Raw genomic sequence first — 21,758 nt, 5'->3', positions numbered from 1 at the left:
GCTGATCTGTTATGTTCCCTCTGGGTTCACTGTGGGATGTTCAATATTGTCCTCTGTTGTGGTGTGCTCCAGTGAGGGAACATCATGTCTTGGGCTACCATTCTCTCTGTACCTTAGTAGCTCCGTGCAGGGCCATCATCCTCTGGGATCGGTGTGCAGATGTGGGGTCTCGACCCTCCCTCACGGGCACATTCCTTTAGGTCACCTGTCTTCGATTGGGCACAAATACTGATCTCCTCCAGTCAGTTGGCATGTTGTTGTCCTTAGGTGCCACTGCGTCCATTCTGACCCATAGCGACCCCGTGTACAGCAGAGCAAAACCCTGCCTGGTCCTGCTGTGCACTGTCTTCTCCATGGTTCTTATCACTGAGCTCATGGCTGCAGTCACTGTGTCAGTCCATCTCGTTGACGGCCTTCTCTTTCACTGGCCCTCTACATAGTCAAACAATCTGTACTCCCCAGAAGTTCAAGCTGGACTCAGAAGAGGGTGTGGACCAAGGGATGTCATTGATCTTGGTGAAAACAGAAAATTCTTGAAAATTGTTTGCTTGTATTTTATTGATCATGCAAAGGCTTTTGATTATGTGGATCCATCAAAACTATGGATTACCTTGAGAAGAAGATGAATTCCAGAACACTTTGTTGTGTTTAAGCGAAACTTGCACGCAGATCAAAAGGCAGTTGTGTGAACAGAACAAGGGATATGGCATAATTTAAAATTGAGACAGGTGTGGGTCAGGGTTGTATCCTCTCACCATACGTCTTCGATATGCATGATAAACATAGATGGATTGGCACAGTGGGTGCAACAATGAGATGAAACCTAACAAAAATCATGAAGATGGCGCAGGACCAGTGTTTCATTGTGCTGTGTTCAGGATGGCTAGGAGTCAGAGCCAGCACAATGGCACCTAACAACCAAACCAAAAGGTGAGCTCACTGCCATCGAGTTCATTCCAACTCATGATCATTCTACAGAGCAGAGTAGACTAGTCCCTGTGGGTTTTCAGAACCCTCACCTTTTCCCCATAAAGTGGCTGGTGCTTTTGAGCTACTGACCTTGAAGAGGCCAATGCACAACCACTAAACCACTAGGACTCCTACAGGCCAAACACATTTGGGAACCTATGTTATCTGTTGACTGCTTACATTTAAACACTGATTTCAAAGTCTACTTCTGAGAGAACTAAACTAAGACAGGTGTCGTTAATATTTTTTTTTAATGTAAGAACTCATCCAATTTAGCATAATTCTCGTGAACCTCTTGTATTTTTTCTTTACAAGTGCACCCCTTCCTCTTTATGTCTTTCAATTGATGGATCAATATACCCATGTCTTATCTAATTATCTAGTTATGTCTGTCTGTCTTCTTTCATCTCTCTTCCTTCTATTGTTCATCTATGTATCTATCTGTGATCTATCTATGCATCTGTATATATCTATCATCTATCTATGTATCTATATTTATTTATCATCTATCCATCTGTATATCTATCATCTACAGGTTATTTACTATCTACCTATTTATTGACATAAGGCAACAAAGTGAATATACAAATAGTTAACTGTGACCAAAACTGGTGGTGGAATTAAGTGAGAAATGTGTGTGGTTTTGCGTGTGTGTGTGTGTGTATACATGAGCCTCTAAGGCTCTCAAGTATATACAGATATATACTTACTGTCTATACTTTGAGAGAAGCTATAAACATTTTTGGATGCTTACCTATAAGACTAATGATCATTCAACTTCATACACTGTTGACATAATCATACCTGGAATTGAATGACAATTTCATACAAATACACATATTTAGCACTCATTTTCCCTTAAAATGTGACTCCCCTGAAAACTGTGAGGCAGAGAGTCCTGGTGAGCCATCTCACTGACTAGCTGCTGTGACGCTAGTGCTAAGAAGCCTGTCCCCTTCGCTTCCGCGTGGGCTGGCGCTCCTCGCCTGCTTTCTGAAAGCATTCACTACAGGAACACATGCCTCCATTACCCTGCCTTCCCCACGCTCCCCGGCTCAGCCTTGCCCACGCACGGCTACTCGACAGCCCGGCCTTATTGCTGAATCAGTGGCATCTTAGTACCCGGCGCTGTGGACTACTTCCACGATGCCGATACACGTCTCAATGACCTTCCACTTCACTCCCAGATGGAGCTCCAGCATCTTTCCTTAGGAAGTGGCAGGCTTCAATCACGTGTTTGAGGCTATTGTGTCCATCTCTGACTTATTGGAACTGTAGCTGGCTCATGACAAGGCAGAGGGAGGGAGAAGACATCTCGAATGGCTATGCGTTTTCCCACTTACAAACCACGAGCTAGTGCCTTGTTTGTGGTGTGAGTTCACAGGAGACAGGCAGAGGACGGGGATCTGCTTACCCTTGGACTCATTGTGTTGCCATGAAGTCGTGTCTTCACCTAGAGGCTCGGATCCCACTAATGGTTATTGTTGGTAGATGCCACCAAGTTGCCTTCGACCCATAGCGACCCTGGGTACATCAGAATGAAGCATTGCCCTGCCCTGCGTTCTCCTCATGACTGTGATTCTGTTTGAACCCAGTAGTATAGCCACTGTGCAAACCCCTCTCTTTGTGACCGTCCTCCTTTTTGCCAACCCCCTGCTTTAGCAAGGATGATGTCCCAGGAAGAAGAAATAGTCCATTCACTTCTGAGGGATTAGCCTCTGAAAATCCTACTAATGTCCCATGGCCACTGAGGGGATTCCCACTCACAGTGACCCAATAGAACAGAATTGAACTGCTGCTGTGGGTTTCCAAGACGGTAAATCCTTATGGAAATACAAAGTCTCATCTTTCTCTCGCAGAGCAGCTGGTGGTTTTGAACCACTGACCTTTGGTTTAGCAGCCCAAGGGGGTTCAAATTTCAAATGATAGGTTAGGATCAGGCATTCACTCATCCTCAGCTAACACTGAGACCTGAGAGCATCCGCAACAGACACCCATGAAAGGAACAGATGATAATGAGGACCAGGTAAGGAAAGACTGGACTGTGAAGCATGGCCGGTTGCAGCTGGCTCCTGATGACAGCCACCCAGAGGCACTGTCATCAGCTGGGTCCAGAAGAGCAGGACACGTAAGGGTTGGCCTGGCTTTAAACACCATTTTACAACCTGGCTGCAGTGTGACGCTTGCTAGCATCAGAGTGATCAACAGTGGCTTTACGTGCTTTAACGAGAATTTAGCTCTCCCCCTCATATTGATAGTCGATTGATATGAAAACCAACGAGCCTTCAAAGAGATGGCTGCCGAGCTGTCCTTCTGGAAGTGGAGAATAAAGACATAAAGCTGGCTCCTGAGCTGGCACCACAGAAGCTCAGGGTAGCTTTAGGGAACTTGAGAAAGTGCGTAAGTCTGTACATCTACCTCCAAATGCACAGAATGGAGGAGAAGTCCCAGATCGGAGACAAAGCAGTGCAGCGTCCAACACAGGGACAGTGGGCATCCCAGGAAATGACCTCACCCCTACCCTACAGTTTTGACCATCTCCCTGTATAATGCTTGAGCCCTCCATAGCTTTCCCTTTCCTCAACTTCTTTTTAACTTCACTTCCCTCCTCCCAAACACTTCTCTTCATCTTTCTCTCCTCCGCCTCATTGGGCTCCATTCCTCCTTCCTCTTGGTTGCTCTCTCAATTGCAGAGAAAAACACATAGGCAGTCATAAAGTCAGAAAAGGACAGGGTGCATATCGTGATGTTCAAAGGGGCTACTATGTTGGGCACTCTCCATAATCTTCCCTGTCTCCATCCTGCTCCCGGCTCCAAGGACACTAAGCCCTGCAGTCTGGTTTCCCATTGGGTTTTGTCACTGAAGACACCAATGGAGATGGACACAGTGGCTGTAACTGTGGACTGAGGCACAGACCAATGGTGAGGACGGCGCAGGACATGACAGTGGTTTGTCCTGTTGCACATCAGGCTGCTATGAATTGGAATGGACCTGAGGGCACCAAAGTCAACATCCGGAAGAACCATCCTGTCAGTGATAGGATACGAGCCATACCTGTACATAGAAACCAGTCAATACAATTCTTATTCAACCAACAACACTAAAGATAAAAATTGAAGATTTTTTTTATCAACCTCTGAGATCTGAAACTCATAATTCCCTTGTAGAACAGAGTAGAAATGCTTCTGAGGTTTTCTGAGACTCTGACTAGTTTGCTTAGGTTTTTAATCATTTTACTGGGGGCTCTTACACCTCTTATAACAACGCATACATCAATTGTATCAATTACATATGTGCATATGTTGCCATTGTCATTTTCAAAGCATGCTGTTTCTATTTGAGCCCTTGGTATCAGCTCCTCTTGTTTCTCTCCCTCCATCACCCTCCCACCCTCAAGAACCCTTGGTAAATTATGAATAATTATTATTTTCATATCTTATAGTCACCATCCAATGTCTCCCTTCGCTGACATTTCTGTTGTTTATCCCCTTCGGCGGGGTAGGGTGGGTTATATGCTGATCGCTGTAATTGTTTCCCCCTTTCTCTCCCCACCTTTCCCCTACCCCCATCGTATCTGTATTTCCATGATTGTTCCTGAGGGGTTTGTTTGTTCTGGATTCTGAGTGTCGAGAGCTCTTATCTGTACCAGGGTATATTATCTGGTCTAGCCAGATCTTTAAGGTAAAACTGGGGTCATGACAGTGTAGGGGGTGGTGGGAGGAAACATTAAAAAACTAGAGGAATGTTGTGGGTTTTGTTGGTGCTATACTGCACCCTGACTGCCTCATCTCTTTCTTGTGACCCTTCTGTGAGGGGATGTCCTATTGTCTACCGATCGCTTTGGGTCTCCACTCCAACTCACCTCATTCACATTGATATGATTGTTTGTTTTGCATCTTCTGATGCCTGATACCTGATCCCTTCGACACCCATCATCACACAGACTGGTGTGCTTCTACCATGTGGGCTTTGTTGCTTCCCTGCTAGATGGCCGCTTGTTTAACTTTAAGCCGTTAAGACCCTAGATGCTATATCTTCTAATAGCAAGGAACCATCAGCTTTCTTCACCACATTTGCTTATACGCCCATTTTGTCTTCAGTGATGGTGTCTTGTAGGCAAGCATCACAGAATGCCAGGTTATGAGAACAAAGAGTTCTTGCATTGAGGGAGGGCTTAAGTAGCGGCACAATGAGACTGTAACTCTTTTTGGGAATGGGAACCCCTATCTCTCTCCTGAAGAGCTGGTTATTTTGAACTATTTTGAACTACTAACCTTGTGGTCGGCAGCCCAATATATAGTCCACTAAGTCATAGGGTTTCTATGAGTCATAAATGACTCAATGGCAGTGAGGTGTTGCATTTTTGAGAAGTCATAAATCAATCAAATATTCAACCAAGGTGCATTGATAACTATTGGTGATTGGATGGCAAAAGTCTAAGGGAGGTGGGAAGACTTCAAAGATCAAGACACAGTTTTACAAGGTCAACTACCTATTCTTGGGAAATAGATTTTTTTCACCACACTCAATGACAATTATACACATGGACTTTGCCAGGTGGAATACACAGATTGATGACATCTTCAGGAAAGGTAATGGAGAAGTCCCAGTTAAGACAAGTCCGGGGCCACCCACAGAACGGATGATAAACCGCTCTCATACAAGTTCAAGTTGAAGCTGAGGAAAATTGAAACACATTCATGAAAGTCAATGTACAGCCTGGAATGCATCTCCTGTGCCTTTAGAGACCATCGGAAGGGTAGACTTGTCTTTATGGAGCCGTGCACCTTGTCTCCTGGACTATTGCAATGAACCCGCTCTAAACTTCAGTTTCTGATTGTGGTCTCCAAACTCATTCTCCATGCTGCCTATGTGCTCTTTCTGCTCATACCTTCACTGTCATTGTTCTTGTTAGGTGTCAACACGTTGGCTGTAACTCGTAGGACCCTGTAACAACGGAAGTAAACACCATCCAGTCCTGCGCCATCTTCACAAGAGTTCTGTGCTTGCGCCCATTGTGGTGGCCACTGTGTCAATCCATCTCCTAGAGGGCTTTCCTCTTCTTCACTGTCTCTCTACTTTACCAAGTGTGGTGGTTACATAATTTCATGTCACTTTGATAAATAGAGTGAAGGGGTGGAGTCCAGCCTGTCAATCAGGTCACAGTTTGACCATGCTTCCATGTGGTTGTAGCCTTCTCTTGAGGATTCTGGGAACTTCCTCTCTTTCTCCTAAGAGGCGGGACACGTTCCTTTTGACAAGCCACATGGAGTCATGCTGCTGCCACCAGAGTCCTGGAGATGAGCCCCCTGCCACTGGATCCACAGGACTTTCCACCTGCCAGCCTGTGATCTTCCTGTATTCAACATCATTTCATGTGCTGCATGAGTCTGAAAAGGAATTCTTGGGTTAATATCAGACGTATGGGCTAATATTGAACTTATGGACTTGATCTGGACTGGGCTGGGATGTCTCCTTAGTGTACAATTACTCTTTGGTCTAAAACTCTTTTCTATACATATATGAGTGTATCTGGATTTGTTTCTCTAGTCACCTTGAACTAAGACACCAAGCATTAGGTCTTTCTCCAGGGACTGGTCTCCCCTGAGAGCATGTCCAAAGTATGCAAGATGAAGTCTCGCCATCCTTGCCTCTAAGCACTCTGGCTATATTCGTATCAAGATAGGTCAGTTTGTCTCTTAGGCAGTCCATGGTATTTCCAGTATTCTTCTTCAACACCACAATTCAAATACATGGGTTCTTATACCCTTCAGTGGTAATATTTGCAACCAGGGCACAAAGTGCCCCTCATGTTGTGACCCCGCTTCCCTACTCAGCCACATTACTTGCTAGTCTGATCTCTCACCTCACAGAGCTTGAAGTCCTTCACTACCCAAGCTATCATCAACCAAAATACTCTTTCATAAATTCATTCTTCATGTTTGTCTTTCCAAAGCACTGTACTTCCTCTCACCCAAACAGAGTGATGTTTTCAGAATATTAACTTGACCCATCTCTGGACTCAAAATCTAAAGTGAATATCTAAATTACCACAAAATCAACTCTACCCTTTCATAACAACATGAAAGCTCATTGAATCACCTGCGATCCTCAAGAGGGGACTGTCCTACCCCCAAGTGTGGAGTGGGCCCTGAGGCAGAGGAAGTGAGTGATCAGGGAAAGAGGGAGAGATCTCTGTCCATGAATACCTCATCAATCACCACACCACACGATCAACCTGCTCTGCAAACGGCAAACTCTTGCAGGAACTGCTATTTCTCTCACAGGCATGCCTACAGATTTCTTGAGCATATAATATCCTCCCTGGATGTCCAAAAGGAGGCCTGGTAGTTCAGTGGAGGAATGGTGGACTGATAACCACAAGATCTGTCATTAAAATCCACTAGTCACTTTGAGAGAGAGTGAAAGCTGTCTGTTCCCATGAAGATTTACAGCCTCAAAACCTCAAAGGAGCAGTTCTACTGTCTTAGATGGTTATCATGATTCAGAAATGGCCCAGTGGCAGTGAGTTAGTTAGAGGGGAGTTCACGTTACACCACCTGGGGAATGCTTTCTCATGCCCCAATACCAAATACTCTGCTCCCATTGACGTTCAGTAACACATTTGTGCAACAGAATCTGTGTATTTCCTCATTTGCCCATCCAACCCTGTGTCAGTCTGGGTAGACTAGAGCAACAAATCCAGAGAAACCCATATGTGTATAAGAAAGAGCTTTATCTACAAGAGCCATTGAACTTTGAGAAAACATATCAGCCCATTCCAGATAAAGTCCCTAAATCCGATATTAGCCCATATGTCTGATACCAAGTCATAAAGTTCTCTCTAGACTCACAAAATACATGCAATGACATTGAATGCAGGAAGATCATAGGTCAGTGGGTTGGAAGCCTTGTGGATCCAGTGGCGTTGTAAGCATCTCAGTGCTGGCAGGGGTTCCCATGTGGTTCCTTCGGCCTGAAACTCTGACTGCCTCGGGGTAGCTTCATATGGCTTCTTCTCAGAAATGTCTCACAGGGAGTGAATCAAGAGAAAGAGTGTCTCCCACCTCCAAGGGGGAAATACAGGAGTTCCCAGGATCCTCAGGAGATGGCCATGCCCACACAGAGGCCTCATTGGCTACATTCTAATTGACAGGCTAGACTCCACCCCTACACTCTTAATCCTCAAATTGACACCAGATTATGTAACTGCCACAACCCATTCCACCACATCTCATGGGTATTTATGCTCCTTCTCCCCCTGTACCCTCCACTTACCTACCATCAAAGGCAAGTGATGTGTTGTTGCTTTGGGGGTGAAGTTAGGGTGACAAGAACTTCTATGACTGACTCCTTCCCATCTCTCCAAACAAGCCCAAGAAGTGACACGCATTAGCCCAATTATAGAGCACAGACATCAGATCAATACACTAATGTAGCCTAGTGAATTGTCATAAAATCATTTTACCCTGGAAATGGCAAATCTCATTGCCTCACCTCTGATTCCAGGAGAGCGCAGTGTGAGAGCACCTGTCATTGGACAGCCCCATGTGTAGGAGAATGTAGCCCAGGGAGAAGGGCTCATCACAAGTCACAGAGAAAACAGGAATCCCTACAGATGTAGTATACAAAAGAGGAGCTTCAAACATCCATGGAAAAAATGGATATTGTCCAGGAGCTTTTAATTATCTAACCCGTTTTATTAGGACATAATTCACATATTCCATGAATTTTGAGAAGCCCCACCATATAAATGTGTGAATCTTGTATCCTTGGTACATATTCCAAATGTTTTTGTCACTTAAAGAGAAAATTCTCCCATTCCATGTATTCAGTAGAATCCCAATTAGGTTTAAAAGTTAAGTCGTGTGACTAAAATTAAATGTATCTATAGATGAGAAAGCATTTCAAGGAAAGTATTTCCATAGTTTTCAGTTAATTTGCATTTAACCTAAGTAAAACAGCAGCAGAAGAAAAGATGACATGGCACATTCATTTAGTTGGTTAGATATAGTTTTTCATCATTGACTACATCTTAAATAGATTGAAAGAACCAAAGCATGCTGGGTAAATATTTACAGTGGGTACAATAAAAAACTGCATGTCAAAACAAACAAAAATCGTATCAATGGGAATGAGGGGGAGGGCAAAGTGGAGATCCAACGCTCATCAGTAGTCAATTGGACACCCCTGTCAGGAGGACCACAAGGAAGAGAAGAACCAGTCAGGGTGCAGTACAGCACTGATGAAACACACAACCTTCCTCTAGTTCTTTAATGCTTCCTCCCCTCTCCCCACTATCGTGACCCCAATTCTATCTTACAAATCTGGCTAGACCAGAATGTCTATACTGGTACTTATAAGAGCTTGAAACACAGGGAATCTAGAACAGATAAACCCCTTAGGAACAATAAGGGGAGCAGCGATATTAGGCGGTAAAGGAAGGGGTGGGGGTGGAGGGAGTAAGGGAGAACTGATCACAATAATCAATGTATGGCCCTCCTCCTAGGCGGGACAGACAACAGAAAAGTTGGTGAAAAGAGACAGCAGTCAGTGTAAGACATGAAAAAAAAAAGAATTAAAAAAAGGAGGAGCTGATACCAAGGGCTCAAGTAGAAAGAAAATGTTTTGAAAAAGATGGTGACAACATATGTACAGATATGTTTGACACAATGGATACATGCATGGATTGTAATAAGAGCTGGAATAGATGCCAATAAAATAAAAACTAATAAATAGAAAGATAAGAAAAGCCCAAAACAACAGTATGTCTTTAGCATTGCCAGAAGCTCATGCTTGGTTTAGCAAATGCACAGTCATCTCCCAGGAAGAGGCCCAGCATTTGGGCGGCACAGTCATTGTTGCCGTTGTCAGTTGCAGGTTCTGACTCAGAGCAATCCCATCTACAGCAGATTGCAGTGCTGCCCCAACTTGGGACATCCTCCCAGTCCTTGCTGCATTTGCACCCATTGTGACAGCCACTGTGCTAATGGAACTCCCGGGTAGCCTTCCTCTTTGTCACTAACCTCCCTCTCCAGGGACTGACCCCTCCTGAGAGCATGTCCCAAGTACATAAGACAAAGGCTCACCTTCCTCACTACTAAGGAGCCTTCTGGCTCTATTTCTTCCAAAACACGTTTGCTTGTTTTTCTGGAAGTCCGGAGTTTATTCAGTCCTCTTCACCAACACAATAATTCAAAGACATCACTTCTCTTCACGTTTGCCTATGCGTTGTTCCTCTTTCACATACATAGGAGTTGAATAAAGCACCGTGGCTGGCATCGTCTGCACCTTAGTTCTCAAAGTGGCATCTTTGCTCATTAACATTTTAAGTGCGATCAGGTGATACCAGGCTGTAGAAAAGGACACAGTGCTTGGTAAAATGGCGGCTGGTGTGGTGGGGGGGAAGTCTATCAAGGGGATCGGTTGGGACAGTGGCTACAGCAAGAGCTCTAACAGCAATGTGAGTCTGGCGCAGGACCAGGCAGCATTTTGCATAGAGCCATTCTAAGTTGGAATTGACTAGACAGTGCCCACCTAACAATCGCGACAGCAGCATTTTAAAGGGGTCTTGTGCAGTATATTTGCCCAATGCAGCACAAGATTTGGTTTCTTGACTGCAAGTCTAATAGTTTGATGGAAGATCTAACAACAGTGAAATCCTTGACAGTTTCCATCTTCGCCCCACGTAGCATGATGCTGAGTTGCAATCCATACTGCAGGTTAGACTCTGAGTTTCCTCAGCAAGCGCTTCAAGTCCCCTGCGCTTTCAGTAAGCAAGATTGCGTCATCTGCATATTGCAGGCTCTCAGTAAGTCTCCCTCCGGTCTCGATGCCCCTTTCTTCTTCGTGTAGGTCAGCAAAAATCACAAATGAAGGAGTGTGGTGAAAGGAAAGCTGCCGCCCTGACTCATACGTTCTCTGGTTGTAAACTCTTTGACTTCATCACTTCCTCCTGTTACATCAACTGCTCTTCATTCAAGAGCCAGTTCCAGAATATCCTTCTGGCATCTACTCTGGTCTTTTCTTCTTCTCCTTCTTTGTAGTCACTTATGCATGTTGATGTCCTTGATGTCATTCCACGACTCATCTTGTCTTCTGTCATTAGTCTCATCAAATCTGTTCTTTGGATGGCCTCGAAAGGCAAGTGGGACAGCTTCTGGACTCTAGGGATATTTGGGCTCTGATGGGCTTGTTTTCACTTTCTTCAGCTTCAATAAAACCTTGCAAGAGTGACTCACCGTGCTCTAGTCTACAGTTGGCAACCTCATTCTGACGTGATATGGAGCTTCTCCATTGTCTCTTTTCTCAGTTATACGAAATTGGATCCCTGTGCATTTCAATCATCGAGTCCCACGTGTACATGGTTTTTACCAGGGACCTTTGAGTCAGTTCTGACCACAGCAACCCTGTGTACCACAGAAGGAGCCACTACCTGGTCCTGCACCAAGACTCCCAACTAGGCTCAGGTTCAAGTCCGTTGTTACAGCCATTGTGTCAAGCCATCTTGTCAAGGGCTTCTTCTTTTTCACTGCGCTTTCACGTTAACCAAGCATGATGCTCTTCTCCAGAACCTGGTTTCTCCTGGTGTCATGTCCAGATGTGAGGATCTTAGTCTTTCTTGCAGTGAATTATAATCCAGGCTGAATGCTGCAATTCTTGATCTTCATCAGGAAGGGCCTCAGTTCTCCTAACTTTTGGCAAATTACAGGTTGTTAATAGCCTTTCCTCCAATCCTGATGTCATATTCTTCTTCACATAATCCAGCTTCTTTGATTGTTTGTACAGTTAGAATAATTGTGGTGAGAGGATGAAATCTTGGCACGCAACTTTTCTTATTTTAAGTCATGCAATAGCCCCTTGTTTTATTTGCACAACTGCCTCTTGATCTGTGCACGAGTACTACGTAAGCACAATGTAATACCATGGGACTCCCATTCTTCTCAAGGCCATCCATAATTTTTTATGGCCCACACAGTTGAATACTTTAGCACAATCAATAAAAGCAAGCATGTTATCCTATTCCAGGGACTGGTCTCTCCCGATAGCAAGTTTAAAGTAAGTAAGATGAAGTCCCTCCATCCTTGCTTCTAAGGAGCATTCTGGCTGTACTTCTACGACAGACTTGTTTGGTCTGTTGGTAGTCCGTCGTGCTTTCAATATTCATAGCCAGCACCATCATTCGAATGCACTGATTTGATCTTCCTTATTGTTTTTGCACAATAGAATGAAGCCCTGCCCACTTCTGTTCCGTATTCCCAACTCCTCCTGTGCCTGAGCCCGTTGATGCAGCCACTGTGTCAGTCCATCTGATTGAGGGCCTTCCTGTTTGCCACTGCCCATCCACTTTACCAGACATTATGTCCTTCAGGGACTGGTCTCTCCTAACAACATGCCCAAAGTATGTATATGAAATCCTGCTACCCTTGCTTCTAAGGAGCACTCAGGCAGTTCTCCTTTCAAGACAGATTTGTTTGTCTATCTGGCAGTCCATGGTGCTGTCAACATTTTTCTTGGAAGAGTTACGGATATTTTCTTCCTTGTTGAGTTAAAGATATTGTCCTATCACTGGCATCATTGTACTTCAGGATAGATCTTGAAATGCCGTTTGGACTATGAAATAGACCCCGTCCCTCTTTGATTTGTCATTCCTGGCATAGCAGAGCGTAGGAGTGTTCCATTCACCATGGCCAAAACCAGTCTATTTTCAGCTCACTTCTGTCTACAGGACAGTGTTGATCTCCAAGCATTCCCATTTATTTTTGGTGACTTCAAATTTCTCATAATTTGTACTTTCTACATACCATGTTCTTTTTACTAGTGGATGTTTTCAGGTATTAATTCTCATTTTGAGTCTTGCCACAGCGTCAAATGAAAGTCTCAAAATGTAGACATGAATGACTACATTCATGTCATTATGTTGAACTCTACTTTGAAGAAGTGGCTCTTCCCCCAGACACAGTGTCTAATATAATGGTGGAAAATGAGTCATTTTCCAGCACTATCTTGGATCATGCCCTGTTCCTATCTAGAAGGTTCTAATTGGCCTTTTTTTTTTTTTTCAAAAGTAAAGCTCAATTTTGCTTCTCTACTCTCCTCGTTTGGAGGCCCCACTGAAATCTGTCCATCACGGGTGACCTGGTTTCCGTTTGAAGTTGAACAGCTTCCAGCATCACAGCAGTGTGTTAGCCACTGTAGTATGACAAAGTGACAGACAATTGGAGTGGTGGCCATCACCATGACAGCATTAGTTCTTTGTTGTTCGTGTTATTATTATGTTTAATGCCATTATTAAAAAGCAAGGGCAGAACACGCAAAACCCAAATGGCATCAAGAGAAAAATGAAGTTCATAAGTCACTGTCCATCCTCACTTAGAATCAATAATTTTTTAATTTTTATCTATAGAGAAACAATCTTTATCCCTCAAATGTAAATCTTAAAATGAATGTCAGAAATTGTGAGAATGATTCAGCTGCAGTAATCATTAATGCTTCTATGGATTAAACTGTCCTCCCACAAAGACTGAATGGAGTCTTAGCTCCGCTACCTTTCAACGAGATGTTGTTGAAATGGAGCTTTTCCCCTTGTACAGGACATCAGTTGGGTTAACAAGGGACTACGAGGGTAAAGTGGATACTAATACCTTCTGAGTTGTTCTTATAAATGGGAGAGCTGATCCAGAGACAGGCACGCTCAGGGAACGGCAGCACGTGTACACAGGTTAAGAAACCCAAGAGCTATCAGAGGCTATAAATATGGGTAAAGATGAACCTTCATTGAGAGCTGAAAGAGAGAGAGAACATAACCCCTGGGAAGCGTGAGTTTGAATATTGAGCCTCCAGAACTATAAGGTAAAATACCCTTCTTCCATACCCACCTTTGTAAGGGAAGCCCTGGGAGATGAAGGTCATGCTATTCCCCAAACATTGCACCTGATCCATCTTTCATTGCACTGGGAAGACCAAGAGGTGAAGGGAGACAGACGGATTGTTGCTTGTGGGTGTAGCTTTTAGAATTCATCAACATACCTCAGATGCCATATTCCCAGTCAAGGTAGGAAGTATACGTGATGTGACACTTCCTAGTTTCCTCAGTAACAATGATGAATCGAGGTACTCTTGCCACAAGTCCTGTCGTGGGCATGTGACACAGGCAGGAGCACGGGCATTAACTTTATTTGGGATAATAGACTGAAACGCGGTCAGCAATTGTTAGTGTAAGGAAGCTGGTCTTCCACAAAGGGAAACAGTCTCAGAGAGAAAGGATTCATAGGAATGTTTCTTGAAAATAATTGGGCAATATTGAAACAGCTTCTAGTGTATTTCATCCTTTGGCTGGCTGATCCCTATGCATTCATTCGTTCAGTCGTCAATTCATTGTTACTGTGTCCTTAGGTGCCATCGTGTCGGTTCCCACAGAAAGCCATCCTATGCACAAGAGAAAGAAGCAGCAGTGGTCCTGCACCATGCTCATAACTGTCCTTCTGTTGCTCCCGTTGTTGCAGCCACTGTGTCAATCCGTCTTGAGGGGGGCTCCCTCCTTTTCACTGCCCTCTGTTGCCAAGCATAGCGCCCCTTTCCAGGGACTAGTCTCTTCTGAAACCATGTGCAAGCCTGTAAGATAAAGTCTTACCATGCTTGCTTCTAAGGAGTGTTCTGGCTGTACTTCCTCCACACAGGTCTGTTGGCTCCTTTGGCAGCCCGTGGTGCTCTAAATAGGCTTCACCATCACCAGAATGCAAATGCAACAATTGCTCCTTGGTTTTCCTTATTCATTAGATAAGTCCGTCTTGTGTGTTTGTGTGTGACGTTTAAGGAGAAAATTAATTTTCATTCAGCAACTTGTACACACGTTGCTTTGTAATAACAGTGATGATTCCCTCAGGGTAATATTAGATACCCTCCAATCCGTTCTAAGTCAACTCAACACCACCCAGTCCTGTGCGATCCCCACAATGGTGCTCATGTGGGAGCCCATTGCTACAACGATTCTGTCGAGCATTCTTGTGCAGGGTCATTACCTTGTTCACTGCCCCTCATCTTTACCGAGCATGATGCCCCTCTGCAGGGACTGGTCTCCCTTGGCAACATGCTCAAAGTGTGTGAAATGAAGTCCTAGCATGCTCATCTCTGAGGAGCATTCTGGCCACACTTCTTCTAAGAGTTCTTATGAGACAAGTCCTTGTTAAAGGTCTAGCAGGTTCACAGGAACCAAAGGCGTCCAAAATCATATGGAAATTGTGCTCTCAAAGTTCTTTGCTAAAGAAATAGTTAGAAAATATAAGTCATAAATAAGTAAGTAGTCATACAAATGTTCCAACACATTATGGTTTATTACACTGATTACTTGGACATAAGGAACATGTGCAGGATTGTGATGAAAGTGAGTATTTTTATATGTTCTGACCTCAAGATCAAATGTTCTGCTATCACTCAAAGCATAATCTTAAAATAATATTCATAACCATAGAAAAATCAGATCGTGTAATAATTAGTGAAGAAAGCAAAGCAGAATCCAAGCACAGTGCATAAATAAATTCCATAAAAGCCTTGCATATATGGAAAACACAAAGCAAAATGATCCATCTAAATATTTTTTATTATCTCTGGGTAAAGGGAATAAAAGAAAGTTTAATAATTTTATTTTTTAATATTTTGTATGAAAATGATATTTCATAAGAAAGTGATATTTCAAAATGTAAAGGTCATTGGAAAAAAGATTCTACTGATTTAGAAGTTCAAAAGTGCTTACCATTTATCTACAGCGAGTACGTTACTAAAACAAACTACAGATCGAACTCCAAAAGAAGCAGAAGAATTTTTTTAAGTAATAAATTGCCATCAGATTCAAAATTATGACACTGTTTAGAGAAAGAAAAAACGTTTCCAATGGCTGCGTGCCCTGGAAATTAGATTGGCTTTTGCCCAATATGACTGTAACATGCAAATAATTCATAACATTTGCATAATAATCGTCAGTTCTCAGCCAACTACCAATTTTGAAAGGGAGAACATCGGCCAGACAGAATTGTAATGATGTTTTCCTTCGCTATCATTCTGATGCAATCAGCTCGGCGTGAACCTCAGGAACGGATGGAGTGGAGCTCTGTGTTATTCGTGCTTGGCGAAATCACGCTGGAATTAACCTCCTTTGAAGCAGAGTAAAATCTTGCTTTGCTTTTGTTCAATGTAATATAAGAAAAGATGCAATGTACACTCAGAAACACACAAGCAAAACCAAAACAGCAAACTGAGATTACCTAAGTCGAACTGTATTCAAATGTGCAGGGCTTTGGGAACTAACAGAAAAGTGTGAAATGGTAAAGGCGATCTGAATCAAGGCAGAGAATGTCCGCATACCATTGATGAGGAGACTGTGTGGCACACGTGAGCATTCCCTCCAAATTTACCTGCATGTTCAAAACTGTCTCAGTCAGTTCTCTAGCAGGTTTATTGTTGGAACCTTAAAATATCATTCAGACATTTACACGGGCAATGAAGCATGCATGGAAAGATAGATGCTTATGAAAAACCAGATGTGAAGGCCTACTGGACAGGTATTACAATTAACCCGCTGGGCATTGGCGGACCAATGAACGAATAGAGGGCACTAGGTCAGGACCACTCCCGCTGGAATGTGGTAGCTGGGAGCATGGGTATCAGAGGCCGGCAGGAAGGAAGCAATCCGTCACAATAAACGGGGTCAAGACCATTGGCTCTCCAGCAAGAACAAGAAACGCGATTGCATCCACATTTTCAACTTGCATGATGGCAGAAAATTAAGTTCAGGTAGCTTAAGAAACTAACTATGAAAAGCAATTTTAAGGAAATCCTCCCATCATGAAATTATTCTTCTAGAGTTTGCTCAAATTATTTTAAACAGCACACACACACACTCCATGCTGTAAAAAGTGTAATTAGATCACTTCAAAAGTAAAAAGTATCTCAATAATATCCCGCCAAAAGGAAAGAATATAAAATATGTCAAATAATACACGAAAAAAATGTTTAAAGACCAATGGCAGTCTGGGGGGAGGATAATGTCAGCAAGGGTTTGCATAACCAGAGAGATGTAAACACAATCAATGAGGCACTTTCACAAATCAATAAGACATTGGTATATCCAGCATGATCTCTGAGAAAATACATAAATCCATAGGCTATGATCAGGCAATGCCAGGTCTGTGTATGTCACACCCAGTGAATTCTTACACAGAGAAGAGCGTCATCGCAATCCAACGCTCAATGCTGAAAAGCTAAGACCTACCAAACATCAAGGGGGTAGACTGGGCCGTGAAAAGATGCTAGCAGTTGTAAGGGCTGGACTCTGCCACGGGATCCACGTTTCCATCTAGATTAATAAGATGAGTCTAAAACAAAGAAGGCAAAAGCAAGATGGACGAGAATAAGTATACTGTCATGTTTTCAAAAATGAAAAATAAACCCCTAATAATACATCGTATGAAGAATGCAATGTATAAGTATAAAAAAAAGAACACTCTATTTTTGGGGGGGGAACTCGGGGGAGTCCCAACAGCAAGGTTGTTAGTTCAAGCCCACCAGTCATTTGTAGGGAGAGAGAAGAGACTGTTTGCTCCACACAGATTTAGCCTCTGAAGCCCTAAATAGAGAGAATCGCTCAGAATCAGCATGGACTCTGTGACACTGCATTTGAATGATGCTTAACCTTCTAGGATTGTATGAAGGGGAAAGAGGATCCAACTTCTCGCCCGCCCGTTGCCACAAGGAAGAAGTTCAACACGTCTCCATCCTCCACTCTCACCAGCCATCGCCCCATCCTGCCCCCCCCCCACCCACACACACACTGTATGTTTCTGTTGGGTTCCATGATCTGTTGCACTGGCCACACAGAGCTCACAAATAAGAATGATGATTAAGGGGGGCCGATTAGGGAAGTTAACAGGTTATCACAAGTCGGGATCAGCAAACAGTACGGATACAATCCTTGACCCACAGCCGCACCTCTCCTTAGCCATCAGCCAAGTCCTTCCCTGACCCTCAACCTCTCAGACATATGGGCCCTTGGCCTCTGACTCGGTCGGCTAGCCAGTCCACTGACTTCACATGGCTTGGCACTGCTCCTTGGTCTGTCCATGATCGGCTTGCCCAGTCACTGATCTTCATCTGCCCATAGTCTGTGCCACAGTCTCTGGTTTCTCTGATCTTGTCCTCCACTGCTTCAGAGATCTCCAACGTGATCCCCTGATGGCTTTGCTTCCTCGATGGTCCTGGGATTTCTCTCTGTTCTTGCTCTGGCATTCTCATCTTTCCAGCCAGGGGAGTAGTAACTAAAACTGACCAGTCCCCTCTATTAGTGTTACACACAGCACCTTTGTATGGTCCTACCCCATCATTCCCAAGTGCTTGTGAAAGCTAGACATTAAAATAAGGAATGTGAAGGAGGGGGTGGGGGGCTGGTGCATTTGAACTATGGGGTTGGCAAAGAATATTAAAAAATACCTGTGTGTGAAAGTAGGCATTGAATAAAGAAGACCAAAGAAGAATGGATGCATTTGAATCGTGGCGCTGGAGAAGAACATTGAAAGTGCCATGGGCTGCTAAAAGAACAGACTGATCTGTCTTGGAAGAAGCCTGGGCAGGCAAGGATAGCAAGATTTCATGTTGCATACATTGACCATATGGTCAGAAGAGACCAGTCCCTGAAATGGGACACCATGTTTGGTAAAGTAGAGGGGCAGCATCGGGGAGGGAAGCCCTTAAGGAGATGACTTGACAACCTGGCCTGCAACAAGGAGCTCAAGCATGGAAGTAACCGGGAGGATCGCGCGGGACTGGGCAGGGTCGCTATGGGTCTGAACTGACGCGATGGCACCTAACAACAACAACGACACTCAATCATCTCGTGGGACTTTCAGAGACATGGATAGAAGACCGATGGTACGAACTTCCACTGTACCACGTGTACACCGGTCCTTCTGCTGCTGTGGGTTGGGGATCATCGTTGTGGCACAGTGGGTAAAGCTGGACAAAAGGATGCGTGATTGAACCACCAGCTACTCTTAGGAAGAGAGACGTGTCCATGGGCTTCTGTCAAGGTCACAGCCAAGGAAACCCTATGGGAAAGTTCTACTCTGTCCTACAGAGTTGTTATGGGCTCAAATCAAATAAATGGGTTTGCTTTGACTTTAAAAAAAATGGTATTCCTTTAAATAAAACTGCTCAATAACAGCTGATAATTATCAACAACCCGAGTATGAGATTTAATTTTACTACTTGTGGTCGTTAGATTTTTTAAAACTTTTTTTTAACTTAAACAATTAAAATTTACATTACCCAAAAACAAAAAAATACACCCAACCCCTAGCTACCAAATGATGTCCCAGTGGCCTGACTTGGCTAAGGCAGCCATTCTTCCTAGGCAGTCATTCTTCCTAATGCTCCTGCACATTTGGCGGGGATGTGCTTTATCTCCAAATCATCCTCCATAAAGCTGCTGAAACCCTTCTGCAGGCATCTGAGAAAGGAAAGCTCAATTGGAGTCCGGGGGCTTTCAAATATAGTCAGCGTTGGTAATATCTCACCTCCCCACGAATCCTTGAAGCACCCAGAACAGTAAGCTCTTCAGGTTTTATCACCTCAAGGGTCCTCACAGTCGCCGAGTGAGGCCAAATGTTGACCAATGTTACTTAGAGCAAGGCAGGCACTGGTGCATCCGGATGCCTTGTTTGGCAGAGGACTGCAGGACCTGGTTCCCCCGTCTATAGTATCCGGATGTGTGCCACGGCGTTGGGTGAATGACCACCCCTTCGCCCACAGTCCCGTGGTCATATTCTTCATGATGCATGCCTAATTGCTCCGCCCAGACTCCCAGGCTCATCTTTCACAGCTCATTTCCCCTTCACTATTTTCAGCACTTCTCAGAGGGCCCCATCCAGGACCCGTCCTGAAATACAATATTTGCTATAGCTATTTCCTCAGCGGAGCCATTCTGCCTCAGCCCTCATTCTGCCTCCCAGGCCTGACTTTAATTTCCCCTGGGATTAAAAGTGCCTCCCCTAGAGCCTGGCCAAGAAGTTAGAATGGGTTTTAAGTTTAGATGGATTTCCTGATGAGCTCTCCTGTTTCTGGGCAGTGCGAGTGGACAGAGCAAGGGTGTGTCTGACCATCGACAGGGCTGGACTTCTCAGAGAGAGTTCCATTCTCCTTTCTCCTCCATAGGACGTTGGATTTGCTTGCAACAAGACCCCAAAGTATTTTGTCAAGAGGGGAGGATCCTGGCATGTTCCCAAGGTCTGTGGCTTGTGTGGCCATCTGATCTCCAACTGCACGCAAGAGCAACCTGGGGAGATGGTGACAGCTCAGGGCAGCAAAGGATCTGCAGCTGCCACTCACCTTCCCTATCACATTCTCCAGGATCAGGACAAGGAAGCCTCTTACCTACATCCAGTTTTCCATCAGTTTCCATGTAGATCTGGCTAATGAAGCAGCCTTGAAATGTGACGAAGCACAAAGGATCGTGAGTTTTGAACACTGGAGCACTATGGGAAGAAAAATCTTCCTGCAGGCCGTTTTGTGCGCAGCAGAACATTTAAAAAATGTACCTGGCTGAATCAATAAAAAGACTTGTCGGGGTTGGGGAGAGGGGAGGACCCCAGGGATGTCCCCACCCTACATTACCTTTAATCCATTGTCCTCAGGGTGACATCCACTCATGGAAACCCCTGTGTTACATGCTAGAACTGCCCCATAAGGTTTCTGGGCAGGTGTCTTTGGGGAGCAGCCTGCCACGTCTTTCTTCTTCAGTGCCACTGGGCATGTTCAAACTTTTAGGTCAGCAGCCAAGGACAAGCTGTCTGTGTCATGCTGGGGCAGGTCGTGTTAGCTAGATGCTCTCAAGTTGGTTCTGACTAGTAGCAAGCCTATGCACAACAGAATGCGATGCTGCATGGTCCCCTCCCGCCCCCACACCTGCTCTTCTGTCTGAGCCGTTGTTGCAGGCACTGTGTCCATCCCTCTTGTTGAGGGCCTCTCTTTTGCTGCCCCTCCACTTTACCAAGCATGATGCCTTCTCCAGGGACTGGTCTCTCTTGACAACATGTCCGAAGTAGATAAGAAGCAACCTTGCTGTCCTGACCTCTAAGGAGGAGCACTCTGGCCTGACTTCTTCCAATAGAGGTCTATTTGTCCTTTTAGCAGGCCCTGGTACTTTCAATCTTCTTCCCCAGCACCACAATTCCAATGCATTTGTATTAGACAGAGTTCTCTAGAAAGACAAAACAAGTTAGATTGTATACAGATAGATAGATCGATAACACAAGAAATGAACAGTTAAATTATAAAGCAGTACAAATGGCTCAGTGCAACTCACTCCTGTGAGAGACTTGTGAGGGACTGGCAGTCCTTCAAGTCTTGAGGGCCGCCAGGTAGTCCTCTGTAGAGAGATTCAGGCTATTCCTGCACAGGCAGCAAACAGCAAGGCAGGTCAACACCAGTCAGCCAGGTCACCAACAGTCAGATGACCAACAGTCAGTCCTCAGCTCAAGAGATGTAAATTCCAATTGTGTGGCGAAGCAGGTCTTGAAGGAACCTCAAATTACAGTGACACAGTTCACAGGCTAGGTGTCCCACAGGTAGTGTAGCTTGCAAATTGATGCACAGAATAAGCAAGGCAGCCACACACCGGTCCAATAATCAAAGAGCGAGAGACAAGAAAGGCGAGGCTCGCCAAGCCATTTATCTTTCGGCCCTTCAATTAATCCCACATGTGTTTATCGGCCAGGCTGGCACAATAAATTAGCTCAGCATC

General features: G+C 44.4%; 1 non-coding gene across 1 annotated transcript; it reads left to right on the top strand.

Moving 5' to 3' along the window:
* Positions 1-20,227: 20,227 nt before the first annotated feature.
* Positions 20,228-20,357, top strand: LOC142442165 (small nucleolar RNA SNORA44). Its single transcript, XR_012783397.1, has one exon. It is a non-coding gene; the product is annotated as a small nucleolar RNA SNORA44 (small nucleolar RNA).
* Positions 20,358-21,758: the final 1,401 nt, after the last annotated feature.

The sequence above is a fragment of the Tenrec ecaudatus genome, chromosome 2 (genome assembly GCF_050624435.1).
Source record: "Tenrec ecaudatus isolate mTenEca1 chromosome 2, mTenEca1.hap1, whole genome shotgun sequence".
NCBI classification, from domain to species: domain Eukaryota; kingdom Metazoa; phylum Chordata; class Mammalia; order Afrosoricida; family Tenrecidae; genus Tenrec; species Tenrec ecaudatus.
The sequence above is the reverse complement of the archived record's forward strand: the minus strand, read 5'-3'. Positions and strand labels throughout refer to the sequence as shown.